Here is a 17,074-nt window from a genome sequence, read left to right as displayed (position 1 = left end):
TTGCAGATCAGTAACATTGTTTTATATCTATACCAATCTAGAGTAAAACATCATAAGGTAAATGGCTGTGAGCGAATAGTCTCATTAATCAGCAAGTTAACTGTAGAGAAATATCTTTCCACCACTGAAAACAAGAAATCAGATAAATCTGTACAAGATAATGTATAGATTTCTAAAAGTAACGGTGGAACCACATAAAGAGTGGCAGGAAAGCAATAGGGAGACGAGACTTTCCTGGCAGAACTATGAGCAAAACTGCACTGCACCTAGCCTATCTTGGAGGAAGGGCTCCCACGCTTCCTAGCATCCTCATGGTGCTCCTGAGGGCCATTGTGTTAGGAGAAGTCTTACAGCCAAACCCTTCACCCAGGAGGACCAAAGACAACATACTGAATGTGTGTATGTGCATGTGCATACTTATGTGTATGTGTTCACATGGGCGTGTACATGTGTATGTGGGGGCATGTGTGTAAGTGTGTATATGTATGTATGTAGCAATTATTGTACATGAGTGGGGGTGTATATATATCATGGTGCACATGGTACATATGAGAAGATCAAAGGACAATCTTGGATGTCAGTGCAAACTTCCTGGCTTATTTGAGTCAGGGTGTACTGCTGTTCATCGCTGTGTAGTTCAGGTTAGCTGGCCCGTGAGCTTCTGGGCCTGACTCTTGTCTCACATTCAGAATAAAAGTTCTAGAAACACAGATACAAGCCACTGCACTGACTTTCATGTGAGTTGGAGAGGTTAAAACTCGTGTTCTCACGGTTGCACGGTGTGATGATTCATTTCAGTGGTCAAGTTGATACAATATAAAATATCCTAGAAAAGGAATCTCGATGAAAGAATCTCATGACATGAAGACATATGTGTGAGAGACTGTTTGGACAGTGGAAGACACTGATTAATGTGGGAAGGTTCACCCACGATCAGTGCCACCAACACACAAACACTAGTTCATCATTCTCTGCTCTTCACTTTGTGGCTGTGATGTGACTAGCTCCTTCAACTTCCTATTGTCTTGACTTTTCCAAAGTGATGGGCTGTAGCCTGAGATTGTGATTCAAATATATACGTTTACCTCTGAAGTTACTTTCTGTTTTTTTTTAATAATACAGTTTGCTTGTTTATTTATTCCCTTTACATCCCAAGTGCAGCCGCCTTCGCCTTCCTCCTCTCCTCCTGGTCCCACCCTCCCACCCTCCTCTCACTTTACCCGCTCCCCTTCTTTTTAGCACATCAAGTCTCATCAGGCCTGATCACTTCTTGCCCTGGGTCCTGGCGAGGCAGTCCCGCTATGCGGACATGATCCACAAGCAGGCAACAAGAGTTCATGCTAGAGTCAGCCCTGCTCCAACTGCTAGGGGAACCCACATGAATTCCAAGCTGCCCATCGGCTACACATCTGTAGCTGAAACAGATGCTGAGACTCACAGCCGAACATGTGGCGTAGCTCGGAAAGCCTTGTGGAAGTGTAGAGAGACGGATAGAAGGACCCAGAGGGGACAAGAACTCCACAAGAAGACCTACACAGCCAACTAACCCAGACATATGGAGGCTTCCAGAGACTGAAGTTATTTTCATCAGGGCATTTTATCACAGCAAGAGAAAACAGAACATAGATAGAGTAAGTGCTTTACCTACTGAGTCATTTTTCCAGCTCAAGATCCTGAATTTTTTATTTCTCCAAACTCTGAAGACCTCCTCACCTCTAATGGCTGTTTTTAGAGAAAACAACAACAACAACAACAACAACAACACTTCCCTGGTTATCAGGAAAGTAACTGGCTGTGATTTGGACTGATATTCACAGACAAGCATCTGCTTGAGAGGGAAGTGTGAGCAAAGGCACAGAAGGAAGCCATGGACTAACAAACCAAGTAACATCGGGTAAGATGATACAGATCAGCTGTGTATGAATACAAGCAGGGGTGCTGGAGCAGTAAACACCTGGACCAGGGCAGTGCTCCTTATCATGAACATCTAGCTGGAGCTGTTTAGCCCAACAGATAGGCATTCTCTCAGAGGACCAAAGAGATATATAAGGAAAAGCCTGCATACGGAAGGAATTGTCCACACCAAATCTCCACTGGTTTAGAATGCATCTAACCACAAGGCTCTAGTTTTCAATATCAAGGCTTCAGAAGGATTTTACAGGCAACTACTTTAACAGCCCCATGTGCAGGAAAAACACCATCAGAAATTCGACCTAGAACAGGAGTTGGATTAGAGTTCGGAGTGTACGCAGCCATTCTGGGGTGATATGTGAGGACTTAAGAGAAGATGACAGCTTTGCATTTTCTACCCCTACACTTTCTTATTTCACCTTCACACACAGTAATTCTCAAGAGACAGGCCCAAGGGAAAGTTGCCTTCTTCTCCCAGCAAGGAAGAAATACCAGTTTCTGTTGTGGTCTTTGATACTTATTTTATTGATTTTCTTCAATGTTAGCCACAATACCTTCATCACTAATATCTCTCTCTCTCTCTCTCTCTCTCTCTCTCTCTCTCTCTCTCTCTCTCTCTCTCTCTCTCTCTGTCTCTCTTTGCCTCTTCTCCCCTTTTTCTTCTCCCTATTTGCCATTTAATTGGTAAATATTAATACCTTGAGCTACACTAACATTTAATGTAGCCCATGGGTATCCCAATTCTTTCCTTGTTTAACCTCACTTTTGACAGTGTCTCTCTATGTGGGTTGGCTGTCTGGCCTTAACTTACAGAGATCTGCCTGCCTCTGCCTCCTAAGTACTAGGATTATAGGTATGTACAGCATGCCTATATTCTCATGTTTATACTTATTAAGACAAAGTTGATATTTCCATTTTTATTGACTTTCAATATACTGTGTTTTCCAATTGTTGCTTTTATTTTATTTTTTGAATTGTTGCTTTTATTACCACTGTCTTCTTTGGGTTTTATGCGTGGCAGTTGCAGGTCAAACTCCAAGAGAAGCCTTCACACTTGCATTAAGTACAATTCAAACAAACAAACTGAAAGAGATTTCTACTCCCTAATATGCATAAATAACAATGTGGAAACAAGGAATTTTTAAAACCCAGGTCTAAGTCCTCTACCTACACATTCTCAACAACATACCCAAACATAGAATAACGGCAGAATAACAGACAACTGACTTAGAAATAAAAATGGAAATAAGTAAATTTGTTCAAGATCTAGATGACAGACATGAAGAAATAAACAACATTAAGAAGAGTTAAACCCCAGAAGAACAAAGAACAAAAGAATACAAACAAAAATAGAATAAAACCAAAAAAGAATAAAAACAAAACTAATGAAACACGAAAAATGTTAGCAATACAAATCTTTAAGGAGAAATGCACTAGATAAGGCAGAAGTTTAAAGCCAATGTAGAAAAATAATCATGGCCACAACATTTTCTGGAACTCTGAAACACAGTCAGGAGAGCATACCTAAGAATCCAGGAGCAAGGGGCAAAGATATAAACTCGAGGAATAAAAAACTTTATTCATTGTAATTGTATCAGAAATTTCTTCAAATTTGAGGGTTTTATGTGTATGTAGATGGTTGGGCATTTAAGTATAGTTTGCCTTTGGAGCTCTAAAGAGACACAAAGAAGAAAGAATTTCTCTACCATATTATAGCTAGGATGCTAGAACATAGAAGAAAAGGAGTAAGGAAAGCTATAAAAATAAAACAAAATAATTTGCCATGGAAAACTCATCTGAATTGCTTTGCAGTAGATATTCTAAAATACAAGAAAAGCATACTATTATACATTAAAATACCCTTTTCTATCTCGTGAGATCACAATAGAATAAAATAAGAAAACAATGCCAACAGAAAATAGATTTTGAACAATAGAATATGTACCAACAGTGGACCAAATTAGGGGGACAAGAATCAATACATGAATCAGTATGAAAATACAAGTCTGCCAAAGCTTTGGAAGGCAGCTAAGAGAGACAACTCTGAGAGAAAGATGCAGCAACGAGTCCCAGAACTAAAGAATAAGAATGTAAATAATTATTCTAATGATACATCACAAGATTTTAGGAAAATATAAACAAGTCAAACTCATATTTAGTAAACTGAAGGGAATCATTAACATAAGGGCAGAAATCAATTAAAGCAACATCACAAATTGTCAACTAAGCGGAAAGTGTGTTCCTTGAACAGATAAACTTGGTGAAGGCATTTCTTTTCTCTGGTGTCAGTGCCTGAACTGGGATGAATGGTTATGCATGTCTATCCAGAGATTCACACAACTCGGCACCTGGACCCACATGCATGTATGTTCAAATATTTTTTAAATTTTATTTTATTAATTTATTTATGTTACATCTCAATGGTTATCCCCTCCCTTGTATCCTCCCATTCCTCCCTCTCTCCCATTTTCCCCTTACTCCCCTCTCCTATGACTGTGACTGAGGGGGACCTCCTCCCCCTGTATATGCTCATAGGGTATCAAGTCTCTTCAAATATTTTAAATAATTAGTGAGAGAGCTAAAGTTGAGAAGTTGAATTTAGGAAGGGAGCATATGTAAAAGAATGTTACGTCAAGTAAGAATTTCAAGAATCTAGGATGGTTAGTGATGGTGAAAGGGCATCTTTATAGGAGTAGAAAGAGATCATTATATGGAAACTTGATCTCAGTGGTGACTTGCAGTGAGCAGTCAGAGGTATCATTAACAGCTCAGCAGCAGCAGAACTGGATAGAGTCAGAGCTGGAGTTAATAGCATGAGGTGGTGACAGTACATGCTTAGAAGAAAAGATAACATGGACATTTGGCCAATGAGTACACATAGAAGAAAAAGAATCATGAAATTTTCAGGGAAGTTGGTGAAATAGGAAGCATTATATTAAGCAAGGCAACTCGAACATAGAATTAAACAACAAGAAATGTTTATTCTTGTTGGTAAATTCTAGGCTATAATTAATATGCATATGTAAATAAGGATATGTGTGCATAAATTGCAAAGTTGAGAAAGGAGACCGAGAAAGGATACTGTTAGGTGATGAGGAAGGATAAGATGTAGCCAATAGGACACAAGTCTGAAAAAGGATAGAAAGTAATATGTTTTATTATTTCAAGTCTGTCATCAATTTAGGTTTGTTTTTTGTTTGTTTGTCTGTAGTAGATAGATGAATTTCACTTCTTGTGTACTAGAGGAACAAGAACTATTTTTACATTTTGAAAGAATTTGACATTAGTCTTTAGGGGTAGTAAATGTGCCTGGATTCTATTGACCATCAGGGCAGCAACTAATAAACAAGTCTGGTCACTAAATAGTTGTTTCACACTGACCATCTTAGACCCGTAGAAGGTAACTTTAGTCTGAGAAGATTAAGCACCACAAGAAGACATAAGGAATAAAGAATCCCATAACAGAAAAAAGAGGAGAAAATTATATATCAAAAATGAAAATAGCAATCAATAAGCATGGCTTATCAATACCTTTAAATATTAATGATCTCTGCCCTCAATAAAAAGACATAAACTAACAGAATAGATTAGAAAACAGTAGCTTCCAAGAAACATCATTATCAAGGATAAATATCACTTCTGGGTAAAAGGGTATGAAAAATTATTTCAAGCAAATGGATTAAAGAAACAAGAAAGTACAGCTATTTTAATACCTGACAGAAAAGATTTCAAGTCAAAATTTATGAGACAACACAGAGAAGGGCATCTGCGGAATCATCAAGGAAAAAATCCACTAAGAGGACATTGCTGCTCTAACCATTTATACACCAACTCAAGAGCACCCAAGCTCTTAAAAGAAACACCATTCTATCTAAAGTCACATATTGATCCTTACATAGTGATAGTGGGTGACTTCAATATCCCACTCTCACTGAGAGAGAGGTCATCCAGACAAGAACTAAACAGAAATACTGAATAAGTAACCTCATAAATCAAAAGGATCCAACAGATATTTACCAAATATTTCCCCCAAAGGAAAAAAAAAGAATAATTTTTCTTCTCTGAAGCTCATGAATATTTCTCCAAAAGTGACCACATACAGAGTCACAAAGAAAATCTCAATAGTTACAAGAAAATTTAAATAACACCCTGTATTCTATCTGACTACCACGGATCTGATTTGTATAGTAATATAAACAGAAATTATACAAACTCATGGAAACTGAACAACTCACCACTGAATAAAAATAGAAGACAAAAATCAAGAATAAAAAGTGATGACTCAAAGAGAGCACTGCAAAGTGAATATATATAGGAATATACATATATGGAGAGAGAGAGAGAGAGAGAGAGAGAGAGAGAGAGAGAGAGAGAGAGAGAGAGAGAGAGAGAGAGAGCGCATTGAGGAGAGAGCAAGGACAGGGCAGATTTATCCGGAGAGTTTTACAAAGACAGGTTGAAGAGGGAACAAGCTAGACACAGGTAAAGACAGAAGGAGCCAGAAGATTAGAACTAGCTAGCTAGCATTAGTTTGAGGCCAAGCAGAATAATTCCTTCAGAAGCTGAGAGAAGCCAGATTGAATCAATCATCTTGGAGAGGATTGTGAGACAGAACAGCTAAGTTCAACCAGCCAGCCAGAGTTCAGAAATAACTAGAAAGGGTGAGTTTATTTAGCAATAAGTCTCAGAGGCTAAAACGATTCTAGGCCTACATTACATTGTAAGAAGGCTGGAAGCTTTGAAGATTAGGCGTAGTTTAGCAGATGGGGGCAGTAAGCCTCAGAGATGACAATTGTATGAGGAGAATAAAAGTAACATTTACAAGGAACAAGGCAATGTCTACTTTCTCTGTGTATATCCAATAGAATACTTAAAGTCTTAGCTAGAGCAGTAATACAGCTGAAGATCAAAGGGATACAAACAGAAAGGAAAAAGTTGGCATATCTTTATGTGCAGATGATATGATCTTACGCATAAAAGACTCTAAAAATCCACCCAAAGCTTCTACAGCTGATAAACACTTTAGGCCAAGTATCAGAACACAAAATTAACACAAAACTTCATATATGCAAAGAACAAAGAAACTGAAATAGAAATCAGAGAAATAATAAAATTCATACCACCTCAAAAATAATAAATGCTTTTGGGGTAAATCTAACCAAGCAAGTAAAACACTTGTATCATAGAAGGTTTAAAGCACTGAAGAAAGGAATTGAAGAATATATGAGAAGAAGAAAAGAACTCTTGCACTTATGAATTAATAAGGTTAATATAGCAAAACTGGACATCCTACTAAAATGAAAACTATACAAACTTCAGGCAGTGGTGGTGCATGTATTTAATCCCAGCACTCAGAAGGCAGAAGCAGGTGGCTATCTGTGAATTTGAGGTCAGCCTCTCCTACAAAGCATCATGTCAGACAGCCAGGACCGTTACACAGAGAAACCATGTCTAAATAAACAAACAAATAAATAAACAAATAAATAATAAACAAAAAACAAAACATACAAGAAAAAAACAACCCTCCAAAACAAACAATCTACCAATTCAATGCAATCCTCATAAAAAAAAATTCCAACACAAATTTAACTGCTCTTGAAATGATTATCTTCAGCTTCATATTGAAACACACACACACACACACACACACACACACACACACACACACACACACACAGGATTTAAGTAAAAGATTCTTTTAATAATAAAAGAACTGTTGGTGGTATCACCATCTCTGCTTTCAAGTTGTACTACAGAGCAGAGTCGTGAAAACAGCATGATATTGGCATAGAAACATACATGTTAATCAATGAAATCAAATTGAAGACCCAGACATGAATCCACACACTTATGAAGACCAGATTTTTTTTTTCATAAAGAAGCCAGAAACACACACTGGAAAACAAAGTTAGAATCTTCAACAAATGGTGCTGGTCAGTGAGTGGCTATACATGTGGAAACATGCAAATAGATTCATATCTATAATCTTGCACAAAACTCAACTTCAGATTTAGCAAATACCTTAACATAAAACCAGATACCTTGGCTGTTATAGAAGAGAGAGTGTGGAATAGGCTTTAGCAAATTGTCACAGGAAAAGATGTTCTGAACAGAACACTAATAACTTGGGTACTATGAAAAACAATTAATACATTGAATCTCATGACATTGAAAAGCTTCTGCATGACAAAGGACATCATCACTTGGACAAAGCAGTGGGTTACAGAATGGGAAAACTCTGTTTCAATTATACATCCAATAGGTGACTTTTACTTAAAATATATAAAGAAGTTATTTAAACTGGAATCAGGAAAATCATTGACCCAATTAAAAATAGGACACAGAATTATACAGCCAGTTCTCAACAGATGAAAAGTAATATGTGTGGAGCACTTAAAAGAAATTTTCAACATTTTTACTTATCAGGAAAATGAAAATAAAAACTACTTTGAGATTTCAGAATGCCAGTCAGAATACCCAAGATAATGTTACAAAAATGACAACTCATGCTGGCAAGGATGTGGGGAAAAAGGAACACTTACTCATTTCTGGTAGAAGTGCAAACTTGTACAGTCACTATGAAAATCAATATGTTCATTCCCCCAGGAAGTTGGGAATTGAAATACCTCAAGATCCAGCCATAACCCTCTTAGTTATACACCCAGGAAGTCAACAACCTACAATACACATGTTTGCTTACCCATGTTTGTTGTTGCTTTATTTGTAATAGTTAGGAGATGGAATAATCAAAATATCCTTCAACCAACAAACGAATAATGAAAATGTGGTATATATACACAATGTTATACAATTCAGATGTAAAGAAAAAAAAAGGAATTATGGTTTCTTCTACAGGTAAATGGTGGATATGAAAAAGGTAACAAACACCCAGAAAAACAGACATCAAATGTGCTCTCATGGGATGCTCCAAGATTGAAATCTCTAGTTGTTAGTGCATAGCTGAGAATAACTAGAGAAAGCAGGAAAGCAACACAGTGCCATCACGAGGGAATTTTTAGGAGTAATAGAGATGGGAATAGCACGGTACAGTGATCTGGTGGGGGAAATGGGTAAGGAGAGACTCTTGGGGGGGGGGGGCTGGAGGTAAATATAGGAGGAAGGAAATATAACAACAAAATTGTGAAAAAGCTTCAAAGAATCATAAAATTAACTATTTGCCTAATAAGGGCCTAGAATACATGGACATCTGTTTATAAATGTACATATATAGTTTTAATGGAGTTTCCTTATTTGGGATGACAATGGTCCCTCTAAGGGTCAAACACAACCTAACAAAATTCCCAATACTATATGTGAGAAGTCATCTTTGAGCTGTTGGCCAGGGATGTCCAAGGAATTCCCAGTATATAAAGTCTAAGTGCTGTTGAGCTTGGTTGTCCCCTAGGGGGTTTAAGGTAAGTTCCTATTGCTAAAGACATCATACATGTCAGAAATGGGGCCCAGAGATTCCTGAGCTGGAGCTGACCTGAATGCCTCCTCTCTTCAGACTACTTTTCATGGAACAAGAAATTAACACACAAGGTTCCAAAAGAGAGAGAAAACCAGCCGTCCTATTCTGCTGTGATGCCTAAGGATCACATCTACAGCCTGCATAGTATGATAGTCCGAGCGAGTGTAGTAGTGGCACCAATACCTTTATGATAACCAATATCTCTCTAATTGGACTTAAAGCCTGTTAAACAAGTGGGAACTCATGCCTGATACTGGAAACCCAGCTAAGCAATCAGTCCTGGTTAAGTTGTGGTTATTGCCAGAGAACCTATAACCATTAATTTACTAAGCTGGAACAATCCCTAACAGCAATCTAAATATTTATCTTCATGCCCATTGATAAGTAGAGTTTTCATCCCTCATCAAGAAAAGTTTTTCCAAAAGATATTTATCACTACAGAAAAACACAGCCAATCAAATGCAGCTCAGTGGATACACTAACAACACACTCCAGGACCTAAGGACCATGCAACTTTAAAGGAGACAAGGTGGAAACATTTTAGGATAGGGGTTTCAGGCATCTGCTGTGAGGTTCTGTCTCCTAGTAATGCCAGAAGCTAAATACATAAAAGTCTCAGCAGTATGACTTCCCAGTGTGAACCAAAGTAGGACGATGCCAATGGAAACAACAAATTAGACAGGGAAAAGCCATGGAAACCTTTATCTCAAAAAGGAACTACAGGAAATGAGGAAAGATGGGAGATGGAGAGGGGGTCTTCTTCAGGAAAGAGCACACCAATTAGTCATTCATTGCTAAATGGCCAATACTGAAAACATATGTAACATCATACAGACTGAGCAGGTTATAATTGGGGACATATGTGTGTATACACCTACGTATGTGAACCCAATAACATCTAGTGAAAGAAAATGACATGAATTTGAGGGAGAGCAGAATAGGTATATGGGAGAATGTGTGGTGAGGAATGTCAAATTAAAATGTGATAACTATATTATAATCTCAAAATTTTAAAAAGAAAAATAAATATTTGTTCTGTGGGAGGGGCTTAATAATCTGAAAAACTGCCTGTTTTTCTTCTGTTTAAAACTATATCAAATAATTCTACTATAGGGTTATTTAATATATAAATTGTATTGCTACATATACAATAAAATATGATTTTAAATTTAATAAAGAAAACCAGCATTTCTTTTCTAAGAGAAGACGTCTGCAAATGAAGCTGAAGAGTGACTATTACCTAGCAGCAGGCCGGCCTGAGGGGTTCAGTTGTGTCAGAAGATAGAGGAATAACAGGGCTCAGAGATAAGGAGTGGACAACTTCATTAAGCTCTCCCAAAGAATTGGGGTGAAAAGGACTCAAAAACCTCACCTGTGCCAGTACTGCAGGCTGCGACAGATTTATTTTAGAAAAATTACTATTGAGTTCACACTGGCAAAATGTTTTAAGGAATTTTTTTTGTTCAGAGATTGAACTATACTGGCAAAGACCCAGGATTCTCTGCACTTGATTGGGCTACAGTGGTTCAAGCCATGGCTCTGATACTTAGTTCTTCGTGAGTCAGTTACCCCAGCAGGAAGATGAAAAACTATAAAATGGATAGCACTGCCCATCCTACAGACACGTGGGAAGGAGTGAGAGACGAGGTGTGTAGAGGCACTTATCACACTATTTCTACAATACACTCATTTTATTTACATATTAATATTTTTTTATTGCCAGTCTCTGCTCCCCTGACACATACACCTGAGGTCCAAGAGAGGAGCATCTTAACAAAATCAGAATTAAATAAATCTTGTTCAAATTTGGGACTCCAGAGTTATTTTACACAGTGCATAAAAGCTTAGCAACTTATAATTTAAACTAGGCTTATTTTCTTTCTTTTTTTTTTTTAATTTTTTGACAGAGAATCACATGTAACCCAGGGTGATCGTGAACTTGCTATAGAGATGAAAAGATGGCCTAGAACTCGAGGTCCTCACTATTCTGCCCAAGTACAATGCTTCAGTTTTTAAGTAAGTCTGAAACATAGAATTTTTAATAATTTTGTAAGTCATGGATGAGAGAAGAAAGTATCTGATTTTTGAAATGATTGGTCTAATGACTCATGCTCATTTCATATATCTATCACCTCTACTTAATTAACACTTAGAGCATTACTTCTTTCTAAATGAACTGTCAAACACAATTCTCTGGTATAACCTCTATTTCTATCTCCTCTGGAAAGGGAAAAGGAAATGAGCCTTCATTTTTACAAAATACCGTATTTTTTGGACTATAAGACGTACCTGACCATAAGATGCACCCAGTTTTTAGAGCAGTAAAACAAGAAAAACAGTAAAACCAGCAAGTGTACCATAAAGTGCACCCTAATTTCCCACCCACTTTTGGGGGGAAACACGCGCCTTATGGTCTGCAAAACATGGTATTAGATTATCAGAATTTATTAATCTTTACCAATAACTGCGTTATTATGAACTAATAATGCTTCTCAATTAATGACAGTAGTCTCTTGCTTTCTGCTCCACATAAATGAACTAATTAATGAATTTGTTATATGTTGAAACATACTACATTACCATTTTTGTTCAATGAGCATCCTTCTATTTGAGTTTGTGTTTTAATAGATGACTGCGGGGTACTTGCAGGCCTGTTTAATTTTTGAAGCTGTAATCTTTGTATGTATCTACGTGTTGCTCTCTCTCTCTCTCTCTCTCTCTCTCTCTCTCTCTCTCTCTCTCTCTCTCTCTCTCTCTCTCCCCCTCTCTCTTTCTTCCCAATTTTTCTTCAAGTGCTATCCACTTTAATTTGAGACAGGGCCCCTCACTGCTCTGGACCTCATTCAGCTAAGCTGGTTGACCAGGGGCCTTTCTACCCACCTTCCCAGAGCTGGGATATCAGTCATGTGCCACCACACTCAGCATTTTTAAATGGGAAATCTTAACATTGTTCCACAACACTGCAATCCTACGAGGCAGGTCTGTGTTTGCACAGCCCATGAAGTCAAGTACAACACAGTCATTATTCTCTGCTTTTATGGAACTTGTTGTTTTGAAAAATAACAACCTTTATAGTGGATGTAAACATGTTTTTGTCTTGATCCCAAGTGTGGGGCAGATATTGGATGTAAACATGTTTTTGTTTTGATCCCAAGTATGGGATGGGGAACAGACTTGTGAGAGAACAGGTGATGTTTATGCACTTATAAGTTGAACCGCATCGTCGAGGCACTTGGTTGTTGTCAGCGGAACCACATCCTAATACAGACTCTATATATACACATATCCTCTCAACAAGACGCTGGGGCTTTTTGTGTCTTAGATGTTTGGCTGTTCATTGCTCCACCTAGAGGAGTTTCTAGAGAGAACTGCTCCAGTGAATCCAAGGCTCCGATACTCTGGGCTTCAGCTGCTGTTCCAGGTCCCAGCAGCAACTTTGGTGGAGATGCTGGTCTGTTGAAATCCTGCCAACTACACCAGGGGAATTGCTCCCAGGAGCTGAATTCAAAATGGTCTACTTCTCCTGTTCCCATAGACCTCCTTTCTCTCCTATCTATGGTAGGCAAGTTGGAAGGGAGGTATAAGCCTTTAAAGAACCCAAAGTAAAGTAGGTTTGGAAAAGATGACACCTACAAGTAGGCACATCAAAAAGTACTTTAGAAGTAAGATAGTGTGAAATGAAAAACGAGTATGTAAAGGAGGCTACATCAATGCAGTTCTTTGTGTGCAAAACTGCAGGTATAAACAAAACGTGCTCTGTTAACTATTTGTTTGCTTTTGTTTTTTCTTTCCTGATAGGTTTCTCATACTTCAATACTTTAAAATTTTATTTAACTTGGTTTTTTATTTGTAAAGAAAAAGAAAATACTTCAAAAGTTTCCCTTCATTTTAATGCTTCAGTTACCTAAATTCTGTTAGATAGCCTCTAATCTATCTTTACATTTTTCACTTATTCCTGCTTTTCTCCAAAAATGTCTTGGATTTCACTCTAACTTTATCATCCTGAATTATTTTTACAGATGTCATAGATGATTATCCCTTTTATCATCACTGATTCCTCTGGAACTATGCGAATGAGAGAAACAAAAGAACTGGCATAATAGAAAGTAGCGGAGATGAGGTTATGTGCTTTGGAAATGCTCTCATTTGAGAGAGGAGTTTTTCAGCCACTCAACCCATAGCAAGTTTCCCATGCTCCAGTGTACAGTGTGCTGCACCCATGTACCTTTAAGCAGCAGTAATTACACTCAGTGGGCTATCAGAATTTTTGATTGTGTAGATATAAGAAAAAAGTCTTAGAGAGGCACACCTTTAAAAATGGGAAACAGTAAGGGTGGTTAGGATCCAAATATACTGTGTTCAGTTAAGAAATTATGAAGGAATAAAATAAAATTTAAATAAAATAAGAAATAAAAAGGGAGAAAAAGAAAATTCTATCACTCTCAGTACCTTACCACCCATCTCAGTTGGATGCTAAATATGTAAGAATCTATGCATAAGGCGGCCACCCTCTCACCCACCCAAGGCTCCAAATGCATTTGATGGCAAAGAGAAGCTACTCAGATACACAGTATCTTGTCTGTGAGAATAAAGGCCAACAAAGTAATTTCAAAACTGTGTGTTTGTTTGTTGATGTGTGTGAATTTGTGTGTGGGGTGTCTATATATGACTGTGTTTGTTGTAAGCATAACGTATTGTGAACTGTGGGAAGATTCAAATGCTGATTTCTGTTCCCCTAGATCTGTTTATAATCCTTCTTCTAAGAATCTCTTGTCTCAACATTGTATAAAAATTGCATCCTAATTCTTCCCTGGTATGTCAACAAAGTAGCTTTACAGCTAATGACTGAGCAGGGGAGAGAATAGGGCTGGGCCGCCTCTCATCCAGGGAGGGAAAGATAGAAAGGAAGTGGGATTCAGCCATGAGAAGAGGCCTAGTAACTGATGAGAGAACAGCTGATGCAGAGAAAACCGTAACATCCAAGTATCTTGGGGATTTATACTGGGAGGAAGCCAGATTAGCTTAGAGGGTCAAAATACATTAGTACTGCTCGGTTATTGTGCCATAGAGCTTGTTAAATAAATATAATAGTTCAGTCTCAATTATTTAGGTGGTAGGCAGGTGAGGGGAAAAATGCATTACAATTTTAAAATAACCACTAACAGTGTGTTGTATCTCTGTGCATGTATCTGTATGCTGTTTTTAGTGTTTGCAGTTTGACCATGCATGCTTATTTGTAGTAATATTAAATCAACTCAGTTCACTTGTGTGATGATGCATATAAGAAAGGGTATTAGCATTTCAAAAAAAAACTATGTGACTATCCCATTAAATAATTTCATGTCCCTTAATTATGTAAACATTGCTTCATGTTTTTATATATCTGTCATTTACTATCTTCAGGTACAAAATATCTCTGACATCTCTCAAAGAGATGACATTAGTCCTTATGAGGTTTCGGGAGATTTGCCCTCTGGTTGTGAGAAAATTTATATTGTCTCCTATTCTTGTCAAGCGAGACTTCTCTCTGCCTTATAAAATTGTGATGTTTAGCCAATGTTTTCACCATTTCTTATGCTGCTGTCAGAGTTCAGCTGAAAGTATCAGGTGTTTTAAGCAGTGAGAACAACTGTAGACTGCATGCTTGATGGTCACACCTACAGTGTGTATACATAGCTCCCCTGAGAATAATGGTTCCAGCTAATAGATGTCAATAACTTTCTTAACAGCTGTAAACTGTGAAAGCATATGTAAAGTAGATAGTAATTGCAAAATTGCCTACAGGGAATTTTTTAAGTTTTTTAAAATTTAATTTTATCATGTATATGTGTATTTGTCTGTATGTGCATGAATGTAGCCTAGGAGGGCAGAAGATGGTGTCAGTCAGATACCCTGGAACTAGAGTTGCATGCAACTGTGAGCCAATCAATTTAGGTGCTTGGAAATCAATCAGGCTCATCTACAAGTGCCCCAATCACTCTTAACTGCTAAGTCTTCTCCCCAGCCTTTAGTTTTTATTTTAATGTGTGTGTATGTGTGTGTGTGTGTGTGTGTGTGTGTGTGTGTTTGTGTGTGTGTACACATTTAAAAGCCAGAAGCAAACCCAAAATTTTTCTTCAGATGGCATACACCTTGTATTTTGAGAATGTATATATGCTCATTAGGTACGTTTAGGTACCTATGAGGCCAGAAGAGAGTGATAGAATCCCTTGAGCTTGACGTACATGTAGTTGTGAGCTGTCCAATATGTATACAGGGAAATGACTATGTTCTTGACAAGGACAGAAAGGACTGTCAGCTCCTCAGCCATCTCTACAGCCCTCTAAAGGGTTGTTTTTAATGAGGTTATGGTTGGTTTTGACTCCAGATGTGAACCCTGGATTTCACCAAGTATGCCCTGCATTCCACTAGAAAGCACCTGGTGGCTCCATCATAATACTCCCCTGAATCTCACCTTTGGGAGTTCATGTAAGTGTTTGACAAATAACGCCAGTGAGAAGGGTTCCAACCATGCACTGAGTCCATCTTCCTTCAGCACACAGCCAGGGGGCTCACGCTAACAGGTAGGCTATCTTCCATTTGTCCCTCGGAACCCGCCAGAAAAATCAAATTCTGCTCATCCATGGCACTCATTTGATTTTCATTTCCTGTCACACATTGTCATCAGGGTTAGGATGGTTAACCTTAGTTGTCGACTCAACTCAGAGATCAAGAATCACTTGGGATTCTCTGTAGGGGGTTATCTTGATTTGGTTAATTGACGTGAAAAGATATACCCACTGAGGGTGACATGATCCCCTGGGCTGATATCCTGGTTACAAGTACTTCTTGACTGTCGGTTTGACTACACCAGCTGCCTCAAGATCTTGCTGCCAGGACCTTCTAGTACTGTGAAACTATACCTTGAAGTAATATCCAAATGAACCCTTCCTCTGCTAAGTTGATTTTGCAGAGTATTTTATCCCAGAAACAGGGCAAGCAAGAGAGTGTTTCTTAGGGTCACTTGCAAAGCATTCTAACTTATATCCAAACCCATGATTTGGTGTTGTGTTCTTGAAAGTACAGATGAAATGATTGACTCTAAATGGAGAATGCTCACAGGGGGAGTGTAGCTTAGCAGTTTTCCTCAAGCTCTTAGGAAATGGCTGTAGATGTAGTCCTGGGCATGAGACAGGATGGGCCAAAAAAAGAAGAAGAAGAAGAAGTCAGAATACTGGAAAAATGAATCTGCTACACGGAAGTACATCTTTAAATATCCGTGTACATTATACAGCATGGAGAGCAATCAATGGCTTATACACACTCAGCAAAGAGGCAGTCCTGTAACTGACAGCAGGACCTGGCCTAGTGGTTTTCAAATAAATATTTATGGGTCATATCAATCTCATAGTATGGCCTCAGCAACATGTTTTATTTTTAACTTTAGATCTCCATTCTCTTATAATATCCCATCCTCTATGAGCCACAGTAGATGAAAGGCAGCTGGAAGACACTGCTGAGTGTGTGTGTGTGTGTGTGTGTGTGTGTGTGTGTGTGTGTGTGTAGTGTGTATGTGTGTTCTAGAAAAAGTGTGGCTTTATAAAAGAGTTTTACCTGAAGAAGTAAGCCATAGGTAAAATTTATATTCAAGAACTAGGATAGACACTAAATATGATCATTAAAAGACTGTGAGTCAGCTCTGGAGACCTGCAC

General features: G+C 38.1%; 1 protein-coding gene across 3 annotated transcripts in view; it reads right to left on the bottom strand.

Moving 5' to 3' along the window:
- Positions 1 to 17,074, bottom strand: part of DPP10 (dipeptidyl peptidase like 10) — a 1,517,748-nt gene that overhangs the window by 245,818 nt on the left and 1,254,856 nt on the right. The window lies entirely within an intron of this gene.

Source organism: Acomys minous, assembly GCF_964271855.1.
Source record: "Acomys minous genome assembly, chromosome: 1".
Lineage (NCBI taxonomy): Eukaryota > Metazoa > Chordata > Mammalia > Rodentia > Muridae > Acomys > Acomys minous.
The sequence above is the reverse complement of the archived record's forward strand: the minus strand, read 5'-3'. Positions and strand labels throughout refer to the sequence as shown.